The 21,739-nt window shown below is 37.9% G+C and overlaps 1 long non-coding RNA gene across 1 annotated transcript in view; it reads left to right on the plus strand.

Annotated features, from left to right (window-relative positions):
* Positions 1–21,739, plus strand: part of LOC144381651 (uncharacterized) — a 118,970-nt gene that overhangs the window by 79,721 nt on the left and 17,510 nt on the right. The window contains exon 4 of the long non-coding RNA XR_013447357.1: positions 16,201–16,257. This is a non-coding gene — a long non-coding RNA (uncharacterized LOC144381651). The remainder of the gene's footprint in view (positions 1–16,200; positions 16,258–21,739) is intronic.

Consider the following 21,739-nt stretch of genomic DNA (forward strand, 5'->3'; position numbering starts at 1 on the left):
AGAGAGAAAAGGACTTTAATTATCAATATGGTGTGAGTTTTGATGGGTAACTTGAAAATTTTTCCTTTTCTGTCTTTGGGTTCCTCACTTTGCAAAGCTAGATTCTCATATTAAGAAGCATAAGATTAAGCAATGTACCATCTTCACTTCTGTTCTTTTTAATTTGTGAGGTTATTTAATTAATGAGTAGTTATTCATTATAAGAAAAAACCCAAAGTACAAAATAAACCAAAACAAAACCTCCCAAAAAACTCAGTAGCTAGTTTGGGATTTTAAAAGAGCATATTTATACATTAGATAGTTAGATATGTAAGAGCATATGGTGTGTGTATATATACATATATATATTTAATATATATATGCACACACATACACACATATATACACACATACATATATAAATGTATATGTGTAAATACACACATTTATATTCTAGTTGTTGAATATTATGTTTAAAGATATAGATTTGTTATCCATTTTCCATTTTCTTTTGGTCTGATATAAAAGCATTCCCCAATTTGGGGAAGGTCACTATTCCTCTTCATATATTACAACTAAGAGACATTTAGACTCCCATATTAGCAATAATTTACTTAAGTCACATCTGACCCCTAGTATCAATCTCCTTATCGCCTGGGGTGGCCTGATCTACTGGATTATATTATCCACATAGGTTCAGGAGAAGTGGGTTTTTTTTTTCTAAGATTTTTTTTTTTTTTTTAATTTACTTGAGAGAGAGTGGAAGAGGGGGAGAGCACAAGCAGGGGAAGCAGCGGAAGGAGAAGCAGACTCCCCGCTGAGCAGGGAGCCTGATGCAGGGCTTGATCCCAGGACCCTGGGATCATGACCTGAGCCGAAGGCGGATCCTTAACCAACTGAGCCACCCGGGCGTCCCCAGAAATGTTTTTATTAGCTCTCTCGTTTGCTGCCCCACACCAAGGACTCAGTCATTATCTACATTAGCTGCTGGTACTCATTTCTCACATACAGGACAGCCAGGAGAATCTGAACATATTTTACCTAGGTTATATTGCTTGTCTCAAATCTAAAAATTAGAATAGAACATTAGGTAGAAATATGAATAAAGCCTGGACTTTTCTTTTTGCTACTAATAGTGTATCAATATTGGTTTCTTGTGACAAGTGTACCATACACTTGCTAACAGTGGAAAAACTGGGTGTGGAGTGCATGAGAACTTCTCTCAACTTTTCCATAAATCTAGAACTATCCTAAAATTAAAAAAGTTAATGAAAAAAAAGTCTGAAAAATGTAAAAACAAGTCACCCTGAAACTTCAAATATGAGATGTAAGGTCTCATTCCCACTTAGTCAATATTCCTTGTGTTTTAGTCAGGTATAATATAGAAGGAAAGTCTAAACATGTTCACAATTTACAACACTGAGGCCTTTTAAAAAATGGTTCATCCTATTGGACATAATGTATATGGCACTTGGCTAGGCATTATTTGTTATACACAGAAATTATAGGTGGAGAAAGAAGAATTTAGAGGCTTTCTGCAACTATGATCCTGAGTAATTTAATATGATAATCAGAATCAAAAGGAAATTGCTGTCTTGACCCCCTCCTTTTTATAGGACTATGTGACAAGACTTACTTATAAGGGGAAAGAAAGGGAACAGCTGAGGAATCACGTTCTCAGTGACAGCTGATACCCTCCGCGCCCAGATCTTCCAAGTGTTTCTCATGCTTAACTGTACCATTTGCTGTATAAGTTTTTTTAGATGTTTACCAAAATGCAGGGGGATGACAGAGAAGGGAAAAATTTATTACTGAAGGTGGCTCATCATATTCTACCTTCTGATTTCTTTGTGTTTTTTTTAAACCACATGGTCAAGGTTTGCCACACACTAATCTGTTTCTTGTATGATAGTGTGGGTTTGTAGGTTCTTTTGGCTAAGGTAAAATACTTGTTTTATGTTAACTATACTGGAATTAAAATTAAATTAAATTACAAATAAAGAAATACTTATTTTCTACTTGGAAAGGCTAGGTCTGGGGAATGAGAACAACCAGTATTTCTCCTTCATTTTACTGGTCCTTTCCACAGCCTAACATGCTTAACCACTGACTAGACAACCACACGGACTGATGTATTCCACACATATTGACCATCTATTATATTCTAGGTCCTGTTATAATAGGCATTAGGATTACTGGGTGAATAAGACAGATTGGGTCCTGTTCTCTTGGACTTCTGTTGGAGATTAGGGGCTATAAAAGAATGGTCAACTACATGAAATGATTGCACATTGTCAAAGGACAGACATAACTCATTTTACTGTGCTTTGCTTTATTGTGATTCACAGATATTGTGTGTGTGTATGTGTGTGTTTTTGACAAATTGAAGGTTTATGGCAACCCTGTGTCGAGCAAGTCTCCTGGCGCCATTTTTCCCAATAGTATTTACTTACTTCGTGTCTCGGTGTCATGTTTTCATAATTCTCACAATATTTTTAGCTTTTCATTATTATTATATTTATTATGGTGATCTGTGTTCAGTGATTACAGCTTGCTAAAAGCCTCGATGATAGAAGTTTTTTAGCAGTAAAGTATTTCCCAATTAAGGTATATACATTTTTTTTAGACATTAAGCCATTGCAACTTAATAGACTACAGTATAGTGTAAACATAACTTTCATATGCACCAGGAGACAGAAAAAATTCATTTGATTCATTTTGTAGTGATGTTTGCTTTATTTTGGTGGTCTGGAACCAAACCAGCAACATCTCGGAGCTATGCCTATAATACAAAGAAAACAAGCCCAGTACTGTGAAAGTAATGAGGTGAAGTAGGGTGGACACTCACTTTACATAGGCATTTGGGAGGAGATGCCATTTCAGCTTAGAAAGAGACCCTATAAAGAAAGGTACTTACTTTCTACTTCTAGATTTCCTGAGAATTTTACTTAGAGCAGAAGTAATGATACCATATGATTTGCAACTGTGTATTATTTAACCGTTTACAAAATGAGTTCAAACTGTATAATGTAAAAAAAAAAAAAAAAGTAAAATGTATATACCCTTCAAGTCAGCAATTCCAATTCTTCGTAATTATTAATGATTCTCCACCTTGGTTGCATATTAAAATTACCTGGGGAGATTTTATTAAATACCCATGGCTGGGCTCCACTCCCAGATTCTGATTTAACTGGTCTAGTGGAGGGAGAGGCTGGGGAGCATGGGCAGCGGTATTTTTGAAAGCTCTCCACATGTTTTTAACGTGAAGCCAGATTTGAGAAACACTAACTATAAATACTCACACCTATGAACCAGGAGTCTGAACAAAGATGATACTACAGTATTTTTTCTAATAGGAAGAAGATCACAACATGAATGCTTGTCAATAAAAGTTGGTGAAACTGACATGGTACATGTGTGTTTTTCTATTCAATTCTAAGGAATAATGAGGTAGGCCAATATATTCTGATATAGAAAGATCTGTAAGACATGAAAATAGCAAGTTGCAGAATATGGTGTATAGTTCGATACCATATGTATAAATATACTCACAAAAATCTATGTAATTCTATTTGCACGCATGATGCATATCTGTGTTGGCTACTGTTCAGATAGGGGAGACAAAGAGTTATGGGAACTTCAGAAAGATCCAAGCTGAGTGTAGATTCAGGGACAGTAGGGAAAGATTAGGAAGACTACCTCCTATTATGCCTCAGGACAATGAAGCATGATGTCAAGATTTAGGATATGAATTTGAAAATGATGTCACTGTGTTTCCTAAAATGGTCATGGCTAAGTGTGTTGCAGTGGAAAGGTGATAGCTGAAAATGGCTTGGGATCTGGAACGAGAAGGTACAGGGACTCACTTTCACAGTCTCACTCATTGTTAGGTTCACCCTTTAATGGCACTCTCTCTTCCTCTCCATGCTTTCTCAGTTGTGCGCAATTTGTGGATCTCTGGGATACATACTCTACATAGACACACACACACACACACACACACACACACACACACCGTACAAGACACACAGACTCATTGGTATGCACATGCACGTGCACACACACATCTACATCTTTCTTTGGCAAACAAGTATAGCCCTGGAGAATTAGATCATGCTAAGAGCTTCTTATTATTTATCAAAGGAGACAAGTTTTGAATGCTTATAACTGTGATGTGAAAAACAGTAATATATGTAGATTCACAGCTTCCCCCCACAGCATTTGTCATCTGATGAAAGAGAAAAATATTCTGAACAGTTTCTGTGAGGAATGCAATTAAACAAAGAACCACACTGCTCAGGGGTTACTATGAAGGAAGGTGAGAGCTCTGGGGAGCTCACTGGTGGACACACAGGTGCTGGTGGAGAACAAGACGGCAGGACAGGGTGGAGGTCTCCAGGGGTAAACAGAGAGATGGGGGACATGGGCATTTTGAAGTACTATAGAGTTAAGAGATGACAGGAAATTATAGTAAGAGTTGTAGTGGACTAAGTTCTTGGACTTCCTTGATGTTTTATATAGAGAGAGGTGAATAAAATGTAAACTCCTCTTTGGGCTGGATTTATCTTTTATTTATTTATTTTGAAAGATTTTATTTATTTATTTGACAGAGAGAGAGAGAGAGAGAACAAGCACGGGAGGGGGAGTGTCAGACAGAGGGAGAGGGAGAAGCAGACTCCCTGCTGACCAGGGAGCCTGATGTGGGGCTCGATCCCAGGACCCTGAGATCATGAGCTGAGCTGAAGGCAGACGCTTAACCGACTGAGCCACCCAGGTGCTCCTGGATTTCTTTAATCCGTGACAATACTCAGGGTTGTGGCTGACATATATTAGCTGCTCAGAGTTCATGATGAATAGATCATTTTGGACAATGACATATAATTGTTTAAATAAAATGAGTTTTATCGGAAACCACAAGGAAAAGCAAGATGATTTAAAAAAAATAATAAGTGTGTCAGTTGGCAAGTGAATAACTGGAAACAACTTTTAATAGAAGTTTTGGATTTCTATTTTAATATCAGGGCTGTGAGCTGACTTGGAACGCCTATTTTTCAGGTATAGGATGTGTCATTGCTGAACTCAGAGTCAGATCTTTCCATAAGCCATGGACAGAGCCTATAGATTGACTCTGTGCTCCTATTTTGATGATAATGCAGTATACAGAACCTGTTGTAGGTGTCGCTATGTTTAGAGCAATATGTTTTTATTAAAGAGGGATTACTTACTTTAGATGTGGGATGGGTGAAAAAATATTACTTATGATTCTTGAAAAAAATATATTAATGCAAATATGTAGTAAAGTTTCCAAGTGGCTACTCATCGAATGCCAAGTGTTTAGCATATGCTACACCTATCTTGTGTAGAGCCCCGGATACAGATCAAGAATACAATCAAATCAGGTTAAAAAAAATTTTTTTTTAAAGAGAGGAAGAGGGTCGCCTGCATGACTCAGTACGTTAAGCTTTCCAAGTCTTGATTTTGGCTCAGGTCATGATCTCAGGGTTGTGAGATTGAGCCCCGCATGGGGCTTCACATGCTGGGAATGAAGCCTGCTTAAGAGTCTCTCTCCCTCTCCCTCTGCCCTTACCCTCCTGCCCTTGCTCGTGCATGCACTCTCTCTCTCTCTCTCTCTAAAATAAAGAGGAAAAAATAGCATCTGTGACCTTAGTGAACTTTTTTCTTTTTTTTTTTGTAATTCAAATTTTCCCCCCTTTTTAAATTTTAAATTCAATTAATTAATTGATATTTATGATATTATGATATTAATTAATATCATGTGCACTCCTTAATGGCCATCACCCAGTTCCCCCTCCCCCCACCTCCCTCCCCTCCAGCAACCCTCAGTTTGTTTCCTATGATTAAGAGTCTTTTATGGTTTGTCTACCTCTCTGATTTTGTCTTGTTTTATTTTTTCCTCTCTTCCCCTATGAGCCTCTGTTTTGTTTCTTAAATTCCACATATGAGTGGGATCATATGATAATTGTCTTTCTCTGATTGACTTATTTTGCTTAGCATAATACCCTCTAGTTCCATCCATGTCGTTGCAAATGGCAAGATTTCATTTTTTTGATGGCTGCATAATATTCCATTGTGTATATATACCACACCACATATATTTATCCATTCACCTGTCGATGGACATCTGGCTCTTTCCATAGTTTGGCTATTGTGGAAATTGCTGCTATAAATATTGGACCTTCGGACCACTACATTTGTATCTTTGGGTTAAATATCCAGTAGTGCAATTGCTGGGTCATAGGGTAGCTCTATTTTCAACTTTTTGGGGAACCTCCATACTGTTTTCCAGAGTGGCTGCACCAGCTTGCATTCCCACCAACAGTGTAAGAGGGATCTCCTTTTTCTGCATCCTCACCAACATCTGTCATTTCCTGGCTTGATAATTTTAGCCATTCTGACTGGTGTGAGGTGCTATCTCATTGAGGTTTTTTTTTTTTTTTTTTTAAATTTTTTTTATCTTTAGGTTTCATTTATTTATTTGAGAGAGAGAGACAGAGATAATGAGAGAGAGCACAAGTGGGGAGGAGAGGGAGAAGCAGTCTCCCCACAGAGCGAGGAGCCTGACATGGGGCTCGATCCCAGGACCCCCGGGATCATGACCTGAGCCGAAGGCAGACGCTTAACCGACTGAGCCACCCAGGCACCCCTCATTGAGGTTTTGATTTGTATTTCCCTGATGCCGAGCGATGTTGAGCACTTTTTCATGTGTCTTTTGGCCTCTTGGATGTCTTCTTTGCAGAAATGTCTGTTCATGTCTTCTGCCCATTTCTTGATTGGATTATTTGTTCTTTGGGTGTTGAGTTTGATAAGTTCTTTATAGATTTTGGATACTAGCCCTTTATCTGATAAAACATTTGCAAATATCTTCTCCCATTCTGTCACTTGTCTTTTGGTTTTGTCGACTGTTTCCTTTGCTGTGTAAATGTTGAAGATTAGTTGACCATAGTGTTGAGGGTCCATTTTTGGGTTCTCTATTCTGTTCCATTGATCTATGTGTCTGTTTTTGTGCCAGTACCATACTGTTGTGATGATTACAGCTTTGTAATAGAGCTTGAAGTCTGGAATTGTGATACTATCAGCTTTGGTTTTCTTTTTCAATATTCCTCTGGCTACTTGGGGTCTTTTCTGGTTCCATACAAATTTTAGGATTATTTGTGTTCCATTTCTGTGAAAAAAGTTGATGGTATTTTGATAGGGATTTCATTGAATGTGTAGATTGCTCTAGGTAGCATAGACATTTTCACAATATTTGTTCTTCCAATCCATGAGCATGGAACGTTTTTCCATTTCTTTGTGTCTTCCTTAATTTCTTTCATGAGTATTCTATAGTTTTCTGAGTACAGATCCTTTGTCTCTTTGGTTAGATTTATTCCTAGGTATCTTATGGTTTTGGGTGTAATTGTAAATGGGATCGACTCCTTAATTTCTCTTTCTTCTGTCTCATTGTGAGTAAATAGAAATGCAACTGATTTCTGTGCATTGATTTTATATCCTGCCACTTTGCTGAATTCCTGTAGGGGTTCTAGCAATTTGGAGTGGAGTCTTTTGGGTTTTCCACATAGAGTATCACGTCATCTGTGAAGAGTGAGAGTTTGACTTCTTCTTTGCTGATTCAGATACCTTTTATTTCTTTTTGTTGTCTGATTGCTGAGGTTAGGACTTCTAGTACTATGTTGAATAATAGCGGTGATAGCAGATATCTCTGCAGTGTTCCTGACTTTTGGGGAAAAGCTCTCAGTTTTTCCCCATTGAGAATATTTGCTGTGGGCTTTTTGTATATGGCTTTTATGATACTGAGGAATGTTTCCTCTATCCCTACACCATGAAGAATTTTAATCAAGAAGGGATGCTGTACTTTGTCAAGTGCTTTTTCTGCATTTATTGAGAGGATCATATGGTTCTTGTCCTTTCTTTTATTAATGTAGTATATCACATTGATTGATTTGCAGATGCCAAAGCACCCTTGCAGTCCAGGAATAAATCCCACTTGGTCATGGTGAATAATCCTTTTAATGTACTGTTGGATCCTATTGGCTAGTATCTTGGTGAGAATTTTTGCATCCATGTTCATCAGGAATATTAGTCTCTAATTCTCCTTTTTGGTGGGGTCTTTGTCTGATTTTGGGATCAAGGTAAGGCTGTCCTCATAGATAGAGTTTGGAAATTTTCCTTCCATTTCTATTTTTTGACACAGCTTCAGAAGAATAGGTATTCATTCTACTTTAAATGTTTAGTAGAATTCCCCTGGGAAGCCGTCCAGCCCTGGACTCTTGTTTGTTGGGATTTTGATTACTGTTCCAATTTCCTTGCTGGTTATGGGTCTGTTCAGGTTTTCTATTTCTTCCTGTTTCAGCTTAGGTAATTTATACGTCTCTAGGAATGCATCCATTTCTTCCAGATTGCCTAATTTGTTGGCTTATAGTTGCTCATGTAATTGTTTGTATCTCTTTGGTGTTGGTTGTAATTTCTCCTCTTTCATTTGTGATTCTTTTTTTTTTTTTAAGATTTTATTTATTTGACAGAGAGAGACACAGCGAGAGAGGGAACACAAGCAGGGGGAGTGGGAGAGGGAGAAGCAAGCTTCCCGCTGAGCAGGGAGCCTGATGTGGGGCTTGATCCTAGGACCCTGGGACCATGACCTGAGCCAAAGGCAGATGCTTAATGACTGAGCCACCCAGGCGCTCCTCATTGGTGATTTTATTTATTTGGGTCCTTTCTCCTTTCTTTTTGATAAGTCTGTCCAGGTGTTTATCAGTCTTATTAGTTCTTTCAAAGAACCAGTTCCTAGTTTTGTTGATCTGTTCTACTGTTCTACTCAATCTATTTTATTGATTTCTGCTCTAATATTTATTAATTCTCTTCTCCTGCTGGGTTTAGACTTTATTTGTTGTTCTTTCTCCAGCTCCTTTAGGTATACGATTAGGTTGTGTATTTGAGACCTTTCTTGTTTCTTGAGAAAGGCTTGTATTGCTATATACTTCGCTCTTAGGACTGCCTTTGCTGCATCCGAAAGGTTTTGAACAGTTGTGTTTTTATTTTCATTTGTTTCCATGAATTTTTTTTTTTTAATTCTTCTTTAGTTTCCTGGTTGACCCATGCATTCTTTAGTAGGATGCTCTTTAGCCTCCATGTATTTGAGTTCTTTCCAAATTTCCTCTTGTGATTGAGTTCCAGTTTTGAAGCATGGGAATATGCTTTGAATGATCCCAATCTTTTGGTACTGATTAGACCTGATTTGTGACCCAGTATGTGATCTAATCTGGATAATGTTCCATGTGCACTCGAGAAGAATGTGTATTCTGTTGTTTTAGGATGGAATGCTCTGAATATATCTGTGAAGTCCATCTGGTCCAGTGTGTCATTCATAGCCATTGTTTCCTTGTTGATCTTCTGCTTAGATGATCTGTCCATTGCAGTGAGGGGGGTGTTAAAGTCCCCTATAATTATTGTATTATTAACAATGTGTTTCTTTAATTTTGTTATTAATTGGGTTATATAATTGGCTGCTCCCATGTGAGGGGCATAAATATTTACAACTGTTAGATCTTCTTGTTGGACAGACCCTTTAATTATGATATAGTGTCCTTCTTCATCTCCTATTACAGACTTTGGTTTAAAATCTAATTTGTCTGATATAAGAATTGCCAACCCAGCTTTCTTTTGATGTTCATTAGCATGATAGCATGATAAATGTTCCACCCCCTTACTTTCAATCTGGAGGTGTCTTTGGGTCTAAAATGAATCTCTTGCAGACAGCATATTGATGTTTCTTGCTTTTTTATCCAATCTGATACCTTGTGTCTTTTGATTGGGGGCATTTAGACTGTTTCTCATCTCCTACTAACCATTTTGCTCAAGTAACTGAATTTATTGTGTGTGTTTCTTACAGATATAATTTATCAAAAACATAGACACTTGTTTTGTATTTCCCCAAATATTGGGACTATTCAGGTGTTTAGTAAAGTCTTGTTGAATTAGAATGGAATATGTTGTCATAAATCCTTTATACGTTCCTGAAGAAAAGGAGTTGTTGGTTCATTAAGTGTAGTAAACAATAATTGTGAAAATTTGAAATGATTTTTCATTTGAAATGCTTTTTACATTTGTGATAATCACTTTTCAGTATAATATTTTTTTTTTTTTTTTTTTTTTTTTTTTTTTTTTTTTTTTAAAGATTTTATTTATTTATTTGAGAGAGAGAGAATGAGAGAGAGCACATGAGAGGGGGGAGGGTCAGAGGGAGAAGCAGACTCCCCGCCGAGCAGGGAGCCCGATGCGGGACTCGATCCAGGGACTCCAGGATCATGACCTGAGCCGAAGGCAGTCGCTTAATCAACTGAGCCACCCAGGCGCCCACTTTTCAGTATAATATTATGTTTAAAAGTTTGTGTCAATTTCCTCTGATATATCTCTCTAGATAAAATAAGAATTAACTTGGATATGTGAAGAATGTGTGTGTGTGTGCGTGTAGATGGCAAGATGTTAATAATAGTCATTTTTGAGTGGTAAAATTATAAATGAATTTCCTTTTGCTTATTTATATTTTCTATTTCTGTGATTGCAGTTTACTTACATAATAAAAAGCAAATAATAAAATAACTTTAAAAGCCATTGATAATGGTTAAATAGAAGTACAACATGCAGAGTTCATGTAAAAGCCTACTTTTAAACTTGCACTTAAGGCTCAGGATTTTTTCCCATCACACTTAACACAGCTCAGTTCATGTCTGTGTGATAACTCTGTGAAAACTTGCCAATGAGAGGCACTTGAAATAAGTGGGTTTCATATCTTCCATGCCAGAACAGCTCCTTCTCTAGATTTTGGCCCTTAGTTGACATATCCACTATTCCCAATAATTTGCTTACCAAAGCTCTTCTATAACCTACAATTTATTTTCTTGTTGGAGCTTTGTCTATAAATTACAATCCACATTTGGTGGATGTGCTCTGTATAAAAAACATATCTTCTTATTGACTTTTTCCACTTAACAAATAGAATAAAAAGTAGAATTCATGGGTCTGAATCTCTCAAGTCCTAAAAAATAGCATTTATTAAACACACACTATTCCAGTCACAATTTGCCACATCAGGTATCAGAATGTCTTTGTGATTTATTCAAATAATGATTACATAGTTCATAAAGTCCAATATCAAAGCTAAAGCAAGTGGTGAATGGTTGAATTATTCCTCTATTAGATTTTTATCCTCTATTATTCCTCTATTAGACTAGGGAAATTTGGTGAACTTTTGACTAACTATGTGACCATTGACACTTAATTTAGCTTCAGAGAGGCTTAAACACAAAATGAGAGAAGTAAATGGAGTAAGATCTAACTTCTCTTTTTACCACAAGTTCTATGGTTTTGCTTTTTGAATAGCATTATTATTAATGGCCATCTCTTAAGGGTTAACGTGTATTATCTCCATCAATCCTTACAACAACTCTGAGGTAGGTATATAATTTCCATTTTACAGGGATGCCTGGGTGGCTCAGTTGGTTAAACATCTGCCTTTGGCTCAGGTCATGATCCCAGGGTCTTGGGATCCATCCCTGGTCTGGCTCCCTGCTTGGGATCCACCCCTGCTCTCTCTATCACTCACTCTCTCTCTCAAATAAATAAATAAATAAAATCTTTTGAAAAAAGTAATTTCCATCTTATGGCTAAAAAACCTCAGGAAGGTAGAAGTAATATGCTAGTTACACACAATAAAAGTGTCAAGAAAACAGAAATAGAACCTGGTTTTGATGCAATCTAAAGCCTAAGCTCTTAACTATTGCTTCCTATTGGCCAAGGGTAGGATAATTACATGTGAAAAACTAGGTATATTATGTCTCAGCTCTTCAGGTATGATAGAATTAAATCTTAGCTTGTAAAAAAGGATTCAGTTGAAGGTTATGTTTCAGAAGAAGAGGGGCTTTAAGATAGAAAAGGAGGCTAGCAGTGCCAATGGCAGAGAGACCTTGGGAATCCTGGGAGCCACAAAGTGCAAGAATGCAGTGATGGGATCATACTCTTGGATTTATTATCCAGACAACAACTTACACATATGATCATTCACCAATGGAATCATTACCTGTGAGACTTGCAAGATGAACACCTAATGGCAGCCAACAAGCCTGGATTTGGTCTGGTTCCCACCTGTGTCCCCAGCCTCCCCACGCCTCTCCTTTCCCTCTGCAGGTCATGCTGTGGTCTCAGTGACTTTCCCTACGCAGGGCCTGTCTTTGCTGTAGCCTTTGCATGGAAACCTTTTTGACACACCTTTCCATGGCACCTCCTAAGATCATTTAGATTTCAGTTCAAGTGTAACCTCTTCAGAAAGACCTTCCCCAATCATGCAGTCTTAAGTAGCCCCTGTCCTTGTCATTCGTTAAGTCAGCATTTGGATTTATTTTCCTCATTTTGCCTTTTTAAGTTGTGTATTTTTACTTTTTTCCAATACATTTAGGAAGTGAGCTCCATGAGAGGAGGGACTCATCTGTCTTGTTCTATACTGAATCACGAGCTTATGCATAGTAAGCTTAAAACAATGATCTAGTTATTGAATGGATGAATAAACAAATGAAAGAATGTTATGGGTTTTGATGTCGGCCAATTATAATTAAATGACCCAAGACAGTTTGGAACTCCAAAATTTGAGTTTGGAGTCTGGCAACAAGTAGGGAATGGACTGCTAGAACCCATTCTGAAAACATGAAGGCTTTGGTGTTATTTACTCCAAGGAAGGAAAAGCAATGGCTTAAAAGCAATTTTAATTACGTAAAGTGTCATAATAAGAGAACAGTCATCAGCTATTCTTGATATGAGACTAATAGGGATGAGTGAAAAGATTTCCAGTCACAAATAAATAACTTACCAACTGGAGATTGTGAGATACTCCAAAAGTGTTCTGAAATGCTCAAACTGTTTCCTCTTTAGAACAGATAGGTGTTTAAGTGAAAGCTTGCTAAGGGACTCGAAGTGGATAATAAAGATAATTTTTAAAATATTTATACTCCTTTCATCACTAAGTTTTTAAGCAGTGTTATTTCTTTAACACTCAATAAATCCCATCCTTGTGTAAGTAGGAGACAGGTATTACTTTCCTCCTTCTGCTCTTCGAGTTACCTTGTTAGAGGTCATGCCACTTCCAGGGCAAGCCAGGGCCCATGCTTTGGAATCCTGTCTTCTGAGAGAGAAGGTGAGCCACGGGGAAGTGAAGTCAGCGTGATTCTTTCCATGGGTATCATGCTGCTTCCTTGGAGGGGCAGGGGGTGTAGGGTTTCTCAAGGAAGGACATTTATAGTGATTAAAATTGCTCAGAGCTTGCTTCATTGTGTAATTCTGATACTGTAGTATGTGATTCTGGCAAGAGGAGAGTATGAAAGGGACAGAAAATCCCAGACGATGACATGGAAAGGCATAGGGTATTGATGTTACCTCAAGAAAAGGGGCTGTGGCAGCAAGAGAACACTCACGAATTGGTCAGACTCTTGTTCAGGAATGCCTCTTGGTCACCTCCTGAGAAGGGCCAAGGGCAATGATTGTCCTGTAGCCCACTGTCATTCTGTGACAGAGAGTAGAGCTCTAAGAACAAACTGGCAGAGGAGGCTCTGGGAGTTGATATTTTTCTGGGAAAGAAAGCACAAAGTATCTTCTAGAACAAAAGCATTAAGAAAAAAAAAAAGAACAAGTTCTAAATGTGTGCATACCTTAAAAGCTAGTAATTCCGCTTCTAGGCACATGCCCTACAAAAATGTCTGTGTATATGCATAAAGATATACATAAGCATCTTCAGTAACATTATTCATAATAGCACAAAACTGGAAACAACTCAAATGTCCACCAACAGTGGAAAGGACAAGTGAAGTATGGTATATTCATATGATAATATATTACGCAGCAGTAAGAATGGACAAAGTACAAGTACATATGATAAGATGGATCAACGTCATGTAGTATTGAGTTAAAGAAATCAGATCAAAAGACAATATGTACTCTATGATTCCATTCATATGCAGTTCAAAATCCAGTGAATCTGTCTGATGGCATTACCCCTGAGAGGAGGGTGGGCTAGAGACGGAGAGTGAAGAAGCCAGTGTTTACACAAATATATTCACTTTGTGATATTTCATCAAGCTGTACACTTACGATTTTTGTACCCTTCCAAATAGTGTCCTACTTTAATAAAAAATTCAATAAGGAAAAGATGTAATACTGCCCTCCGAAGTAGAATGCATGACATTAAATGGAATCAAAGGGTCAGAGGGATGCTGTCTTTAAGCTTGTTTTAGGAGCCTCAGATAACATGAGCGTAGCTGTCTTCAATTTTGAGGATGGGCAGCAACTGCAGGGACAGGAATAGCCCATGGCTGACGGTGCATTTGCCTCTCCTAGTCCTGGTCAAGGTTTTCTAATTCAGGCGCAAGAGAGTATCCATGTCTCCGGGGAAGCCACACTGTGGCACGTTAGACATTCTCTAGGGACCAGCAGCCTCAGTCCATGCGTTTGGAGGAGTTCTAGAGGAGAGGACAGAACAAAGGGCACGCTTGTCCTGCTGTAAACCAGCATCGGGACTTAAAAAATGCGAGACACCTGTTCCCCTGTAATTATAAATCTCACCGTGAGATTTCTAGCTTTTGAATTGCCCGATACATTCTTTTATATCAAGTAATTGTGGGCTTTTCTGACGTGGAGAGAGTTGGGACCATTACAGCTGGGCAGAAAGCAAATGGGGTGGCAACGGCCCTTTTCTCAGCTTGTAATGAACTATTTGTAGTCAAGACCAACGACACATATCGATTCTCATCAAGCGGGATTCTTTACACAGTGAAAACATTGTCTGTCCTGGAGGCGGGCCCCATGAGACTGTTCCTGCTATTCTCTTTCAAATGCACAGATTAAACTCCTCATAAAATGCATCTTCTGACACATCCACACCGTATATATGAATATCCCCTTGGTGCCTTTTTGGCAGTTAGGATTCTTGTAGCTTGGGTGTACCACAGCCTGTGTCCTGGCTCGCAAGGTGAGTTTTTTCCTTCCCTGGAAACTGTAAAGGAAGCAGTCGATTGCTGTTTGTTGAAATAGGCTGTATATTTCACAAGTTCCATCTCAATAATCTTCTGGAGGCAAGAATGAATTTGGGATTGGACAGGGCATTATGACAGGACTAAATAAATAGCATAAGGTCCCTCGACACCTAACCAGCCAGCGATGTTACAATGTGATTTTGAGACTTTACATTGCAGTTTCTTTCTTCAGCAAACAGAGTCTGAAAGGTCGCACACAGAGACAGAATTTTAAGTCTGAACACTGAGGACACTTGGTCTTTAAACTCCAAAGTAGTCACACAATCCCCTGAGAAGTGCCAGAAACTTTCCAACTAAACTTCATTGTCTGGAATAATTGTCAAATCCGATATGCTTTAGGTGTTCCCTACAATGTAGCTTTTATGAGATGTATTCATATTCTTGTATGTTTTCCCAGCTGTAAGACTAGATTCTGCCATCCTGTGTCTATAAAGAAAACCTATAGTGATGCACATTGATATTCAAGTCTAGAAATCCGAGATATCTTTTTTTAAAGATTTTATTTATTTTATTTTTGCGAGACAGAGAGTGCCAGCGAGCTCGTGCAGGAGTGGGGGGGGGGAGGGGCAGAGGGAGAAGCAGACTCCCCACTGAGCAGGGAGCCTGACATGGGGCTCGATCCCAGGACCCTGGGATCATGACCTGAGCTGAAGGCAGACACTTAACTGACTCTGCTAGGTAGGCACCTGAAATCCAAGGTATCTTGGCAAAAAGACAAAGACATTTGTTTGGAGCTCAGAGGAGTGAGGAACCAGCAGGTTCTGAGTACTCGAGTTTGATGTTTGGTTTGAACTCATTTCTTTCTTTCTTTTATTTTTTAAAGATTTTATTTATTTATTTATTTGATATATATAGAGAGAGCACAAGCAGGGAGAGCAGGAGAGGGAGAAGCAGACTCCCTGCTGAGCAGGGAACCCGACCCAGGGCTTGATCCTGGAACTCCGGGATCATGACCTGAGCCGAAGGCAGACGTTTAACCGACTAAGCCACCCAGGTGCCCCTGAACTAATTTCTTCTATCAAATTGTAAATATTTCTTTAAGTGTGAAGGAGAAGGACTATCTGAATCAGGCCTTGTATGTGAGTGAAATTATTTTTATGGTCTCCTCACAATGATGTGTTTTTCCTAGGATTTTGAAAACACATGGATGAACTCCTGTCTCATCTCATGCTACTCTCCTCCTCAGGTATTGGATTCTCTTAATTCTGGCCTTCCTCAGTCCATTCATTGTATCTTTGTACTTCAGGGCCTTTGGATACACTGTTTTCTCTCCCTAGATTGCCCTTCCCACCTTTTTTCAATGATGGTTTTCTTTCTATCCTTCAAGTCTTAGCTTAGATGTCATCTCCTTGAAGAGGCCTGACCTATCATACTATCCCCATAACATATTGCAATACTTCATTTACTGGACTCATGGCATTTATAAGAATTTGAATTATTTATTTACTTGATTGTTGTATCTCTTGGTTACTACAGTGTAAATTCCATGAGGCAGCATTCATGGCTCTCTTGTTTACTGTTGTAGTTCTCTAACTTAGCACAGTATCTGACATGTAGTAAGCTCAATAAATGTTTGTTGAATAAGTGAATGAATACACTCACTTATGGTGATAATATTTTTCTTTTTACTATACTAGATTTTTTCCCGAGGATGGTGTCTTAGAGGTCCCCCACCCCCATCCCGGGGCGGGGAGGACTGTTTTAATTCTTTAAATAAAAAAAATAAACAGAAGTATTTATTACAGTTTTGGAGAAAGGAAGAAAGAGAGTTGCTTTCATTTCCTCTTTCCAACCCTGTATTTGTTATCTATTGCTGCATAACAAATTACCTCAAAACTTAACAACCTAAAACAACAACAAACATTTGCTATTTCACACAGTTTCTATGGGTCAGGAACTTAGGACCAGCTTAAATGCATGATCCTGGCTCAGAGACTCTCATGGGGTTGTCAAGATGTCAGCCAGAGCTCCAATCACCTGTAGACTCAGCCGGAGCTGGATGATCCATTTCCAACGTGCTCCACTCACCTGCCTGGCTTATAGGGGCTGGATCTTGACAGGAGGGCTCAATTTCTTGCCAGGTGGGTCTCTCTGTATGGCCGTTTGAAGGTCTTCACAAAATGGCAGCTGACTTCCTTTAGAGCAAGTGATCCAAGAAAACAAACTTAAGCTGCCATGTTTCTTATGACCTAGACTTGAGAGTCACACATGTTTATCCTCAATTTACTATTTGTTATTCATGTCAGCCTATTCAGTGTGGGAGAGGACTTTATAAAGGTGTGAATACCAGGAGGCAAGAATTACTGGAGAACGTTTAGAGGCTGGCTTTCACAAGCCACTTCCTAGTTGTGTCCTTTGGTTTCTGGGGTTCTTCATCCTGTTTTTTTTCCTCCGTCAACTAATAGCCACATCAACCTTCCAATAAAGAGATTGCTCAGGACACAGAGACACCATAGTAGATATCTGCATGCAGGAAAACAATACTGTTTGTGCTCCTCAATATCAATTTCTGTATGCACAGAGATCTCCTTAGGCCTATCCCTGTGCCTGCATAAATAACAGTACATAGAAGGTTCTCCACAAATACAATTTTTTTTGAGTGAGAATGAAAAAGGAAACAAAGTGATTGATTTTTTCCCTCATGAACCTGAGGGCTGGTTTTGTGCTGTGACTTAGGTATACAATTGCCAGTCTTCAGAAATACACATCAATTTTAATCAAAAAGAATTAAACATGCTATTAACTTTTAACTTTCGTTGTCTGAATAGATGCCTATCAGACTTGAAACCCACTCAACACAAACCAGACAATTCTTTCACTTTCACTCATGGGTGGTTTTATCCCTTTCTTTTTCTCTGGGTTGAGAAAAAAAAAAAAAAAGCATTTGCATTTGGTGGAGTTTATTCCAATCATTAAATTTAATGCCCAATACACAGAATGGATATTTCTAATCCTGTACCTATTTGCCTTAGTCATAATTCATCACCAAAAACTGTTCTATAAATGTTATCCCTATGGCTACAGCTACTTTAAATTTATATCCTACTTATTTGTAAAATGCTTTTGGGTTTTTTAAAATACCCACACTCTAGCCTTTCCTTAAAAGGTTTAGGGACTGTAAGATCCAACTTTAGCAGGGGAGCATCAAGTGACATTTTGTATCATGAGAATACCATTCATTGTGATTGTCATTTAAGTGATTTGGTAGTTAGGCTTTGCTAAAGAGAATTTCCCATTTAATATCCCATTTATGGGATAACTGCTTTGGTAGAGCAATTTACCAATATCTAGTGGAGTTAGAGTTGTGTATATCCTACGGCCCAGTAATTCTAGTCCTGGGTACATGTATTAGGAATACTCAACAACCTAGCACGAAAATGTGCACTGAGCATTGGTATAGTGAAAAATTTGGAAAGTGGAAAAGGTAAAAACACAAATGGATGACAACACAAACCATTAAAAATATGAAATTCTGATATAATTCATCCAATGGAATACTCTCTAGAAGCAAAAATGAATAAAATAGTAAATGTATCAACATAGATGAGTCTCACAAACATTACAGGGAAAGATAAAAAGCAAGTTGTAGAAGCTATACATAGCATATGATTCCATTTGTATGGCTTAAATGTGCAAAATAGTATTACATATTTTTAATGGCCTAAACAGAATAAAAGTACGATATTAATGAAAGTGACAAACTCCAAATTTAAGATAGAAATTTTCTTTGTAAGAAGGAGAGAGGAAGAATTGGATCTGGAGTAGGTAGATAAAGGAATATAATGATGGTTGTAATGTGTTATTTCTTGTGTGAGATGATGAGTGTATGACATTTATTATTTATACTTTGTAGAATATCTCATAATGAAAAATCCAAATGAAATGCTAAGATCTTCTGAGAACTATAAACTTGGTTACTTGATGGTAAAAATCAGGATAGAGTCCTAACAATGCTCAACTTGTGTGCAAACAACATTTTATGTGATATTTTTTACTGGAGTTTCTTTTTTTATATAGACCTCTGCTGCTTCCAACATTGACTTCACCTTTTATCCAGGTGATTATTTTGTATAAAATCAAATGTAGCCCTCCTTCACTTTCATATCTAAAAGTGAGTTGGTTACATTAGGTCATTTTTGGCCTGATGTGTATTGTTTGGCTGTAGTGTTTGATTTAGGTATAAAAATTTGGCCCTAAAATAAAGACCCTAAGAAATAAATCTAGGTTCATAAAAGGGAGAATTAGACTTTTATGGATTTCTAAACTGCTTCCCGCACATATTCTAAATAATCTTCAACATATAGCATTCAACAATTATTTGCTCTTCTGCTCTTTCAGTTTGCTTTTTTAGTGTTGCAAGAGAGTTCAGGAAAAGGAAGAGAGGAAGAGATGAAGGAAGGGTGACTGAAAGTGGCTAGCTTCTTTCTGTACACGACGTAGTTGCTACACCCTTATCCCTAGCCAAGTGTTTAGGAGGTTCGCAGATTAAATTTCTATAAATGCTTAGGAATTTCTCTCATATAGCCTCTGAGCATCTACCCTCAGTTGGAGAAATACAGGTCTTGAAGCTTGGCACTTGCTATCATGGAGTGGCTGTACCAGTGTAAGTTCCAATAATTATATCTAAATATCTGTGATCTTTAGAAAATGACACCCCAATAGACAGAGCGAAATTTCCAGCATCCTAGCCATCAGAAATATATCAAACAAGGAAACAAAAACCTAGGGGATAAGGAAAAATTAAATCCCAGATGCAAAGACATAGTAGTCCCAAGTTTCATTAAATCTTTGGTTCTCAACCTTGGCTGAACATTGGAATCTCTTGAGGAGTTGTAAAAAAAAACCCCCAAAACCCCCCAAAACTGCTGATGCTTGGTCTCCTTCCCAGAGATTCTGATTTATGGAGTGTGGATGCAGCCTGAGTGTCAGGATTTTAAAGAAACTTCCAGGTGAATCTAACGTACAGTAAAGTTTATGAACCACTGCCTTAAATTGTTTATTATTTTTTTTTCTGTATGAGAGAACCTGAAAGTGTGATTCAAAATTTACTGAGTCCTAATTCACATATAGTCCTAACCACTGTTGAATCAGTTTATGCAGAATGAAGGTAACTAGTTAAAGGCTAATTCTATCCAAAGCCGGGCCTGATATCAGCAGACAGTAAGGAGAGCCGGCAGCTAGGATGCAAGGCAGAAGGAGTCATGTCCGTTCTTTACTCTTGTGTGAGTAGAAGCAGAAGCCTATTAACAGTATTCCTGGACGTTAAGTATCTGAGAAATGGTGTCATGAGTACTGAGCAATGCTTCGGACATAGTGAGCATTTAATATATATTCATGAAAAAAATGGTTGAATAAATGAATAAATGAAGGCAACGTTGACGGAATACTCAGTGAAAGACGCATGATTGGAAGAACTAAAATCACCCAGCAAGTCTATAACACTTCTGAAATAAAGGGGTGAAAGTTTCGTATCTCTCTTCTATTTATTCCCCTGGCATTTTCTGTAGAAAGGAACTACATCTCTGTAATGTTGATTCTCCCTAATCCTAAACAGGAATGGAGATTGCTGCTCATCTCCGTTCTGGTTTGAGTTCACTGATCATTTAGTTCCCTCCCAGGAAGCTAGAAAAGGAAAGCTCTTTCTCCACAGCTGTCCCAAGATCAAGAGGTTCCCCAAATAAAATTAAACATAAACATTCAAGGACATTTCAAGTGGAGATATGCTTCCTTTTTTACTTTCTCAGCAGTACCTTAAGTATTGAAAAGAACACTTGATGAATGATAGTTCTGGGGCAATTTTTAATTTCCTCATCAGCTCAGGAAGCATGTTCCATTTCCCACTTCATGCTTGCGCCTCTGCCCTCTGCCCTGAACCACTGTAAACTTGTTCACAGATGATGTGCCTTCCCTTGGAGACCGCCGTTAGCTCCCTTACATCAGTTCTGTTAACGGGGCTTGATCTCGGGATACTTACACCACTTCAGGTTGAATTAAGTTCTCCTTAACCTTCCCAGGGGAGGCAGGGAAATATTGAAGTGCCTGCTTCCCTTATCCCTTTGCTAAATCAATACTGCACTTGGCTGGCTTCTGCTTGACTCCTTATGTGCAGCATTAAAGACTTTTTTACCCAGCTAACATTGAAGAGGATCAGACCAAAAAATGAAGCACCTAAGTATGTCAGACTAACGAAGACAGGAAAAAAGAAAGCGGGAAATAATTTTGTCTATTTTTGCCTTTTATGAGACCTGGTGTCATGATGCAAGGTTGCTGTTTCCTTTGGGTCTCTAATACAGAAGGGAAGAAAGGCAGGAGACGTGTTTGGTTTTTCACTTTAAAAATAGAATTACTGCTACTTATTTATTTTAGGAAAAGTCTTATTTTGTATTCTAAACAAAAGTAAAATTTTTGACATGAAAATAAAAATGGGTAGAAGATTCAATTACATAAGTCCTTGGGTTAATTTATTTTTTTAATTATTTTTTTTCTGCTTAATAAACTAACAACTGCTCATTGTAAAACATTTAAATACTGCAGAATTCCATAATTTAGAAAAGGTAAATTTTCCATAATTCTAATCCCAGCAATAATAGTTTAGCATATATCTTTCGAGTTTTTTTTCTATATATAACCTAACATATATAATAATGGTGGCATTTTTAAAATAAAAA

This window comes from Halichoerus grypus, chromosome 4 (genome assembly GCF_964656455.1).
Source record: "Halichoerus grypus chromosome 4, mHalGry1.hap1.1, whole genome shotgun sequence".
In the NCBI taxonomy this organism is placed as follows: domain Eukaryota; kingdom Metazoa; phylum Chordata; class Mammalia; order Carnivora; family Phocidae; genus Halichoerus; species Halichoerus grypus.